Here is an 11,098-nt window from a genome sequence, read left to right as displayed (position 1 = left end):
CACTGTGGAGGTACATTTTTAACTCAATTGTACATGAAATAAAAATAGGTAATAGTGTAAATCTATACCAACTGAATTCAAGTTACCTTTGATGGGGACAATGTATTTGAATATTCTGTAAGTGCATTACCATTGGTGTTGTCAGGAATTATATGTTCTTATCAGGGGTGCACATCTTGAACCTTTGGATCATTTGGTCTATTCACCTATGAAAACCTTAATATATTTACAGTATAAAACTATTATTTGTATCTATTTCCTGTGTTTCTCTAGCAGAGCAATACAATAGCATTAAAAACCAGAAATAAACATTTTTTTGTTGGTGAGAGAACAGGAAACTACATCTTTCACTCACTGACTCTTGGCATTTATCATTCTAGAAAATGAAACAGCTGTTTCTATTTGTTGAAATTCTGTGCACAATACTGCATAATGCCATATCATAATATAAATAGCATATAATAATAATTGAAATAAGTAAAACAATAGTTACAATCAGTAAAGGGAATTTATTGTAATTCAGTTCTTCTGACAGCTCAGAGAAAGCTCAGGAGTAATAGACAGTCAAGTAACAGCTTGATCTTCATTTTTGAATTCTGACACGTGTAAGTGCAGTAGCCCATAGTCTTAAATTTAACAATAACGCTGTTGTCATACTGTTATGCTCTTGTTGATATTAAACACAATGAGTAAAACAGTATAAAAGTAGTTGTTATAATAACAGATTTATAATAATTTCACAGATCCACTCCAAGCTACTGTAGCTAGCTAATTTCACTAGATAACAACATTTTTCTTGCTTTTTCTCATGATTAAATGACGATACTATCAAATAAGGATTTTGAGTGACACAATACAAGTTTGCAATATTGCATTAATTAACACATACCTAGTAAATGATTGACTTAAAATGTTGAAGTATAGAATTTCTGCTGTCTTTTGCCTCAGGAACATGTTTATGAACGATATCATCAACAATTTACCTTGAACTCCTGGGCGAATGATATAGTTCAGTGACTTCATCCTTTCCTCTCTCTGTACATGCATTCATTGACAATATAGTCAGATTGAGCTGCATGTACAGACAACAAAGAACATTCTTAATGTCCCACAGGAGTGCGCATCTTTAATAATATTGAGCATACACACAATGGGGTAGATGTATGAAGCAGAAATAAGGGAGACCAGTACTTTATTACTGGCCAGTCAGCTCCTGACTGTTAATAACAGGCTGGGTTTAAAAGGGGACAGTCAAGAGCTGATTGGCCAGTGCTAAAGTACCAGACACTATGGGCCTTATTCTAGTTCACTCTTTCTGACAAAATCCTTCTTAGATGGACAAAACCATGTGCACTGCAGGTGGGACAGATTTTACTTGTGCTGAGAGAGTTAGATTTGGGTGGGGTTTTACTTCAAAGGGAGATCTATATTGCAGTGTAAATATAAAGCAGCCGGTATTTACCCTGCACAGAAACCAAATAACTCACCCAAATCTAATTCTCTCTGCACATTTACATCTGCCCCCCCCCCCCCCTGCAGTGCACATGGTTTGGTCCATCTAAGAAGGATTTTGTCAGAAAGAGGCCCTATATCACTTTTCCTCCCTTATCACTGCTTCATACATCTACCCCTATATTACAAACTATATCAGTCTGAAGGCCCAAACTGATCGATATACTATGTAAGAGTGTGCTAGTAGTCCCTGCTGGCTTCTCCTGCTGCATTACTGCCTATGCCTCTGTGCATGTGCAGTCCCCCAACATCAGAGGCGGAGACAAATTTCGATTTGAATCTGCCCCAAAGTTGTGTGCATACACAAAATGTATTTCTGTTTCATACAGATATTTCTTGCTGTATTATGCAGTGTTCCATAGTACTACACTCACAGCCAAGCGAGCAGACCTGAATCAGGGCTGTAGTCTCCAGACAAGCTCCATATTGAAAAACAAAGATATGGGTGGAGCACTTAAAAATGAGAGAACTATAAAGATCAATTGGGCATCAGATTAGTAAAAGAACGTCATACTTACTAATGTGATACCCAATTGATCTTTATAGTTCTCTCATTTTTAAGCGCTCCACCCATATCTTTGTTTTTCTTCTTGTCTGTTGTTACAGGGGATTGACCCTCCCCCAGTGTGAGAGGCTGACAAAACATCACATACTACTGGCGCTCTCTTCCTCTCACCTTTGAGTGATTTTTTGCTTCTGTTAAGCTTCATATTGAGCACAGAGAACTACTAGATTGTTACATGCCCGATGGACTCAGCAGCAGATCGGGGTCATCGAGCAGGCTCCATTTGAAGCCTTGTTAATCATCTGGAGAATCAGGAATTCAGATAAAAGCAAAAAGTGGTCTAAAATTATGTTCTGGGGTCACAGTTCCAGTCCCGGTTCCAGCTTCTCACATTCATCTCCCAACCTCTGACAAGTTTGATGGAGATCCCATTTCATTGAGGGTTTTTTTTAAACAAATGTGACCTCTGCTTCCAGCCGGTATTCTCTAACTAAGGGTAAGCGTATCTTGCAATCAGAGACTCTAGCTCCCATTTTTGGAGGCACATTTTCAAATAGACCCAACGTCAGACAGCTTCATGCAGTGATAGCAGTAGCCCACAAGCCACCAAGCACCTCGAAGCTACTGCAGGGTCAGTGGCAGCTATTGTTTGGCCACTGACGTCCACCCACTGGTGTAGAGCCAACTATAATACTGTAAATCATTCCCATTTCACAATGGAAGACATCACCAGAATAATTGCTATGCACTTTGCAGCTTCTGGTCATCATCTTGGAACCTTTATGATGCATCCAGGGAATCCTCACTCCTAACTTGGGAATGAGAAGCTAATGTTTTGCCACAAAAATTCAGATTATACCTTTGCAATAATTTTGGAACATGCTCAAAAGTTTCTTTCTGTACCCTTGAGGCCTGATTGAGAGTTGCAAGCAAAAAGCATACAACTGGGCAAACCCATGTTGCCCTGTAGGTGGGGCTGTAACAACATGCACCTCTGCAGGTGGAGGAGCATATATTATGTAGGTGTATGGATCAAAGGAGGTGTCTTTTGCACTGCCTAAGAGTGGAGGCCAAATTATTAATTTTTTTTCTTTAAGCTTGGCAGTGGGCTGAGACTGGTGTCTACATTGCACATATGCTGCCACATTCACCTGCATATGCTAATATGTAAGGAATTAAATACTATATTCTGATTATTTGCAATGCACCTTCTAATTCAGGGGAATAGCATGTTGTCTGACTGAATGAAAAAAAAAAGAGAATACTAGGACTACAGAAAAAGAGGACCAATCACACTGGAGAGAGTTTTGAAATAGGTTTATACGGCCCCTCACTTGTAATATGGTACATATATGTTACAAATATTGGTAGGAGGGTGTGCCGCCACTGGACACTGGGTAATGACAGAATATCGTGGATAGAGAGAATAATGTCTTTGTGTGGCGCACCAGAAGGAAAAAAGATATAAGTAAAATTTAGCTTTTTATTCATATTTAGAAATATGAGATAAATGAGCTCATATTTAGATAGCTGAGCTCAGCTATCCAGGCGCATACCCGGCGGCATTCTCTCCCCGGTGTTGCAGCCTCCACTATAGTCACTAGCGGCTAATAGATTTTGCATGACAGACTAACACCGGGAGACAAACCACAGTCTGCTCCGGAGTCTGTCTTACCGCAATAGTGTAGCGGGCGTCATAACCGCAGCCTTACAATTGTAACCACAGCCGGTGACCAGGCAGCATTGAAACTGCAATTTACGTATCCCATTAGATACTAAAACAGAATCATTGATACATAGACACACTGTGTGTCAATCAATGACTGTGTTACTCGCTTCAGAGAACGCATGTGTGTCCACCAATGCTCATATGTATTAAACAGAGCAACAAATGTGTGAAATATATACAATAAAGACATAGGCCCTTATTCTGATCGGTGCGTACTTTCCAGAATTCCTACGGTGCTGTCCGCACGCAACGCTGTGACATCGTCCGTAGAAACGCCCACGGGTCCTCCGCATTCGGACGGACTCACTCTTTAAGAACAGGACGTGTGTACGGACGACATACAAACCTTGCGTGTGCTGTGGACACGCACAGATACTGCACGGTCTTACCGCGTAAGCACGGTCTTACCGCGTTAGAACGGACGGGAAGCTGGCCGTACGCACCGATGCGGAGTATTTACGCTCAATACAACACTTTTTTACTGAGTACACACAGCGATCACATGACCCACTTAGGCAATTAGGCAACCTCATTAAAAAGGGATTGTTATCTATTTGAATCAATTAAATCCTAATATATACTGAACCACATTCCTAGTACATTCATTACACACATTAACCCTTACAGCATGTGACCCTAACATACATCTATATACACTATTTACATTTTGCTTATTTAAAAGATTTTAAACAAGTTACACATATACTTTCCCATTTTAAATAAACACACAGACAACTTCGAACTGTAATTAACAATTTATTTACACTACATTTTTTTTTATAAACTGAAAAAAAAATAAACATTACAACTCCCCCTCAACTAGCTGGTTGATTTAAAAAAGCACCTGCCGCAAGTGGCCTCTTATCCGTAAGAGGGCCCCACGGAGACCCTCTTGTGCTTGGGCTGGCTCATCTGTGGACCAAATCAAAATTGAAAAAATAATAATGATATTCAGGCATACATTTAACATAGTCATACCTAAATTTTAAACATGCACCGTGACAGGTGTGTGTGTGTATATATATATATATATATATATATATATATATATATATGTATATATGTATATATATATATATATATATATATATATATATATATATATATATATATATATAGACACATATTTAACTATATATATGACACATACAGCTATACATACATGCATACATACTACATGGAAAGCCTGTTTTTTCCCCTCTACCCTTTACTCTGTAGAACACCTCACAGTCATAGTGCTCCTTCTCAATCCAAACCCACCCATGACTAAGCTCTGAGAAGCATGTCACGCGCTGCACCAATCCCAATTCTGCAAACAAAGTTCAGTGTCTGTTATATGATGGAGCGTGGCAGGGGAGTTACTCAACTCTCAGGAATGCTCAGTACATTTGTGCAATCAAGCATGGCTTGCCTGCTGATGGTCTGCTCCAGAAATCATTGTCATAATGCCAGTTAGGTGAAGCTGCAGCACTAACCCACTCCCATGCACAAAATCATTACAAACACAAAATCAACAAACAATTATGGTGCCAAACATACATGCAGACCGCAGGGGGTGGTTAGCTACAGGAGGGCACAGGGGCACTGCCCACTTGTTACTCCAGTCTAAGCCACGCCTGTCCATACTCCATTTATGCCATACTGAGTCTAGTGTACAAAGATCAATCACCAGTAAACTCTACTCACCTATATGAGGCTACAGATTGTATGCTTGCAGCAGGGACATGTAACCCTTACATGAGCAAGTCATCCCTTTCTTCCAGGATACAGATTAACTACACAGGTTCAGTGGCACTTAAAATCGACCTGAAAGCCATCCTCACAACCTGCGTCATTAATATGTGTCCAGGATGAAAGGGATGGTTTGGCCACCCTATCTAACCCCAAAGTGTGTCTGTTGCTACCCAATTTGTTGTTTGACTTTATAGTATTTTCAAACACAATTGAATCACCAGTGCTACATATCAAATAGTAGATGACAAAAGGAATAATGATTCTTTATGTATACATACCACTTTCGGCCGCCTGCTCCACCTCACAGGCCTCCTCATCCTCCCCCTCTTCCTGGCCCTCCTCGGCTGCCACCACCTCCTCCTCGGCTGCCACCTCGTCCTCCAATGGCACCACCTCCGCCTCCACTGCCCACACATTCTCCTCCACTTCCTCCCTTTCCTCTGCCTCCACTTCCTCCGCCACCCCTTCTTCACTTTCACCCTCCTCGGCCATAGCTGGCTCCGCCTCCTCCTGGGCCTGGGACGCCTCAGACTCCTCTCGGGCCTGTCTTGCTCGTTCCCGTGCTGTGTTTGTGAAAGAACAAAAAAGTGCCAATTAGGGGTTATTTGTATTAAGCCTTATCAAGCTATAAATCCAAAGGTTATAAGTACTGATAAATGTACAGCCAATCAGCTCCTTAGTGGCTTTTACAAAAGACAGGCTGTAACATGGCAGTTATGCTGTGACATTTGGGCCATTGTAAGCATCACAAACATTAATCCTACACAATGACATATGTTATCACCATTACAGGGTGTCAAACAGGAAGTAGCACACATATAGTGTATGCCATGTTTAACTCATGATCAGGCTGGTTACTTTATTGGCTTAAATAAGGTCATGTAAGCAATCATGTACAAATGGCCATTTAATGTATAAACACTTACATCTCGCTATGCTGGCCCTGATTTGCTGGAGCAAATCCGGCTGGCGACGTCTCAAGTCTGACCACCGCCGCTCCAGCTGTGCGATGGTCCGCCGCACCTGCGTGCGGGCGTATATGCGCCGGCGGGCAACCGCATAGGCATTACGCTTCTGCCGGTTGGTTATGAAGGGCCCTGCATGGCCCAGCCTGGTCTCCATAACGGCGACCAGTGTCCTTAACTCAGCAGGGGAAAAAGGGGCTGCTCTGCCATAGGCCGCCATCTTAGCAATGGCACAAATCAAGCGATCATGTCCTGTCATTGGTTGATCAGAGTGATATTTGGTATTAACTTTATTGTTCATTTTTACAGTAACAGCGTGTATGCGCCAGAACAGACGGCTAACCCATTGCATCGCAAACCCACACTTGCTGTACCTTTGCATAGTTTAGCAGACCATGCCATTACTTACTATCTCCTAAACAGACAGTGTAAAATAAGATGGGAACCCATTATATATACTGTAATCTATAACATTCACCAAACATGGCTATAAGCAACAGGTGAAATAGTCTGCATCACTAGCCACTTACACCTAACTCAACACGGTACTAAACAGCTATTTTATAATGAAAGCTATGCAGCAGAAACATAGCAAATAGTGCCAGACCTTTTACCAATATTAGGCCATGCTGCCATGTGTACACTTACCTTCTACAGGCCCATACTAGAGAGGTGGAATGAAAAGAAGCTAGCATCAAGGCTGAATTTGGAGAGCTTTCACATGTGATTTGGATGCTAGCACTGATTACTTGTGCCTAAGTGGTGGACTGGATTTACATATGGAATGGGTATTGTCATTTGTACTACATACCAAACAAATGCACAGTACAGATGTACATTCACATATACATTTCATGTCTGACCTCAGTTTTATTTGGTGATTGGTGTACTAATCTGCATTTACCTACTAAATCAGACTTACTCAGTCTGCCAGGTTTTTTTGAAAGTTTTTCCCGCAGCAAGGGGCGTGGCCTATGCGCCGCACGGTTGACGCTGCCGTACGGAACGCGGACGTACGGAACGCAGGGTGTCGCTGATGTACGCCGATTACAGAAATAGTGTCACACGTAGCCGCGACGGAGCGCGGCGGGTACAGTACTCACCCGTCCGCGCCCGCCGCCGGCTAGCGTGTGCAGGTCTCGGTCTGCGGTGTGCGGGTAGCAGCAGCTCCAGGTGGGGATGGCAGCAGGGGAGCGTCGGGTAGCGGCGTCCTTGCAGATAGCGTCGCCGGGAGGCCGGCGTCGCCATCTTGGTTAAGGGCAGGAGACAGATTGGCCCAGAGTGGAGGTTCCCTCCTCTTCCTGCGCTGACAGCCAATGGCAGTCGCCCCCTGGGGATATAGGGGATCTGCCTAGGCTGATCAGTGTCAGTGCAATGAGTCTTTGGAGTCATTCACAACTCCTAGCTGATTCCCGGATCCTGGCTCTTTCTCTCCTGACTCTGGTGCCTTGCTCCCTGCATCTTTCTACAAGGAAGTTTTCTCCTGACACCAATGCTGCAAGTCCTACCTAGTGCTTGTTCCTGCTTGTGTCCCAGAATTACCCTGCTCAGCTTTCCGCTGTCCTCCTTCATTCAACTCAGTCATTCCATCATCTTTCAGTCATCCGGATCCATTTCTTCTATCATCAAATCAACCTCTTTCCGGATCTTCCTCTATGTACTCTGGCTCATCAAGTATACGTTTCCAGATTTACCTGCCCGTTGTTAGTATTGTGCTGGACTCTATTTAAGTTATCTAACTGTCACTTAAAGAAGTATTTGAGTGAAGTTTATCATTTATGAAATCCGTTATTAAACCGGCACGTTTCAATCCTACTCCTCCTGGTCCGTCTCCAGTTCCTGTGCACCACACGACTCCATCCAGCCCTTCAGCTGTGACAAATAGTATATAAAGGTGTGTTTGGCAAATGCAATGTTGTTGCACACATGTCTGCATCTCTATCTGAGGAAGAGCAGGAGTTGCAGGACCTATTTGCTCAGATGGACTCCAGCACCACCTATGTCCCCATCAACCCTAAACAGCCATTGGGGGAAGAGCAGCCAGATGGGCCATCGACATCAGGCCAATCAGCAGCTGGCCCATCCTCAGCATCAGCAGAATCATTGGGAACACAGCAGGTGGCTTCCCAACAGAGTAGCCTGGCCAGCACTTCAAGTACAGCAACCGGTGGCCGTGGCCGTGGCAGTGGCGGTGCCAGTGGTCGTGGCCGTGGCCGCAATCGGGCAACAGAGGAACCAACCACCAGAAACATGGCATACGAACCGCAGGAGCTTGCCATCCTGGTGACCCGGGCACGGGATTTGATCGAGTGCCCACAGGAAAAGTTGACACACACAAGGAGATGGAAGATCTGGGAGGACATAACGGCGGAGATTAATACGGTGGCTCCACAAGTTCGTGAGGCGGAGCATGTTAAGAAGAGGCAAGTTCATGTGTGTTACATTTGAGCAGTACAAGTCCAGTAATGTTTACATTAGAAATTAGATGGAGTTGGTCAATGGGCGGTGACGTTGCTTGAAGCCACAGACATGTTTGCCATGTCAATGAATTGATAGTTATTGTAGGCTGAGTGTGATTGTATCTTCTAAGGGTTGTTTTTCACAATTATTATAATCTAAGTTTGGTGTCAGGAGGCACATGTTGTATTATGTTTCAGATTGCAATGGGTGCTACAGCAAACATGAGGAGTGACATGTATTAATATGTACACTTTGATTGCAGGTGGCACGACTTCAAAACGAACCTCAAAAAGAAATTGACCCATCGGTGGGAACACAGCCACACCTCTGGGGCTGGCCCCATGCCTTCAAAGCTGAAGCTCACCCCCCTGGAGGAGATGGCCGAGTGCTGCATTGCAGTGGAGGAGGTCCGGGGGGTGAGCACCATGGACAGCGAGTCCCCAGCGGATGTCATGGCTTCTTTGCTTGAAGGTAATTATTTGCCATGCCATAAGTAGATGTTTCGAATTTTGCATGGAATGTGTGGTAATTGGAATTTTCTCTTTCACCAGCATCCCCACCGCTTGGTCAACAATCTCTTGAGGAGGTTGAGAAGTCTGTGCCACCTGGCCCCAGTAGCAGGCCCGTGCAGCGGCTAAATTGGCCACGTGGGGGCATGTGCTTGTCAATATTCAGCAGCAGGGAGAGTCGGCATCAGAGCGGGTGTGTAGGGCCGAGGAGGTGTTGCAGGGTTTGACCAGCAGCCAGCAGAGTATCGCTGAGAGCCTGCAGGCTATGAGTGCCAGCCAGCAAGCTATTGCTGCTAGCCTGCAGGTGCTGGCTGATCAAGCCCTGCGGCAAAATGAACTCCTCCGCCATAATGATCTTATGGTGGAGCTAGTTGCCAGCAATAGGGTCCTAATGTCACCCGTTTCTGGTGCATTACCACCATCAGCACTCCCTGCTGCCAGAGGGGGAAGACCATCCACCCCCTCCCCAGCATGTGCTCCACCTGACCCACTATCTGTCCGTGGTCGTGGCCGTGGGTCAAGAGCTGCTGCACGTGGCAAGGAGCCTGCCAGGGGCAAACGTGCCCGCAAATGAACTTGTGTCCGCATTCATCTCCACCCTTATGTCTTCCCAAATTTTTCATTGAGCTGTGTGTGTCAGCATCCTGTGTCCAATTCCGTGCCGAGGGTCCCCACATTTGCCCTCGGTTCAAATGTCATGTTTGGTTCCCCTGTTGCCCCGTTTTGGCTAGCATTACTGTGTGCTGTACTTGAAGTGTTGGTGCTATACTTTTGTTGTGAAGCCACCTGATGTGTTCCTAATGATTCTGCTGTGGCTATGTATGTCTATAATACATGTATTTATTATATATTATTTACTTTTATTGCTGGTATGCTACCTTTTATTTTGTGACGGTTTCTAATTTATTTTATAAGTTCATTTAATAAATGTTTTTTGGTTTCCCCCAAATGTGTGATTTAATTGATACATGTAGAAGTGACATGTGTATTTGTATTATCAATATTAAGTTGTGGTCATTAGTTGCAGTGTAAAAGTGTGTGAAAAATGCAGCATATATGTGTGTGTTTAGTAATGTTCCATTTAAGCTGCAATGGTTCCAATTGAAGCAGTGAGAAGCGTGTAATTAACAAGTAATGAGTAAAGTAGGTGATTGTATTGTGTTCAGCTGACATTGGTTGAGGTGCGTCCGTCCTGATTAGGCGTTCCGATTGCCTAGCGCATGACCGAGTGGTGTCCGCAAAGCAATACTTGCTTATGGACACCGCATATTTCTTGCCTTTTTGTTCGCGTGCATTCGGTGTGCTGTCCGAATATAAAATAAGTGCACTCCCCCCCTGTCCGCCCATGTTTCCGCCCAGTTTAGCCCACTTTGAAAGTACGCCCCTGTGTCATTCCGAATGACGCCCATAATACGCCCATATTTCCCGAGTGATTGCGGTGCACATTTCTGTACGGTATTAGTGAGTACAAGTACGGAGACTGTGCGTGGCACATGCGCATAGCGTTCCCCACGCATGCGCAGACGGCTAAAAAACGCCATCCGAAAGTATACGGGAAAGTACGCACCAACCAGAATAAGGCCCATAATACGGAAGGTACACGTGACAGTGGGGTCTCACGTTGTAGGGATAGTTATATCCCGTTTTAAATACATGTTTGTGTATGTATGTGTAAAATTGTGTG

At 44.1% G+C, this 11,098-nt stretch overlaps 1 long non-coding RNA gene across 1 annotated transcript; it reads right to left on the bottom strand.

Moving 5' to 3' along the window:
• Positions 1 to 4,481: 4,481 nt before the first annotated feature.
• LOC146072348 (uncharacterized) lies at positions 4,482 to 7,238 on the bottom strand. The gene is made up of 3 exons (XR_014473078.1): positions 7,094 to 7,238; positions 5,759 to 6,043; positions 4,482 to 4,658 (listed from the first exon to the last, which is right to left on the bottom strand). It is a non-coding gene; the product is annotated as an uncharacterized LOC146072348 (long non-coding RNA).
• Between the last annotated feature and the right edge of the window lie 3,860 nt (positions 7,239 to 11,098).

The sequence above is a fragment of the Crinia signifera genome, chromosome 4, assembly GCF_055691185.1.
Source record: "Crinia signifera chromosome 4, ASM5569118v1, whole genome shotgun sequence".
Classification (NCBI taxonomy): domain Eukaryota; kingdom Metazoa; phylum Chordata; class Amphibia; order Anura; family Myobatrachidae; genus Crinia; species Crinia signifera.
This window is presented reverse-complemented; position numbering and strand designations above follow the sequence as displayed.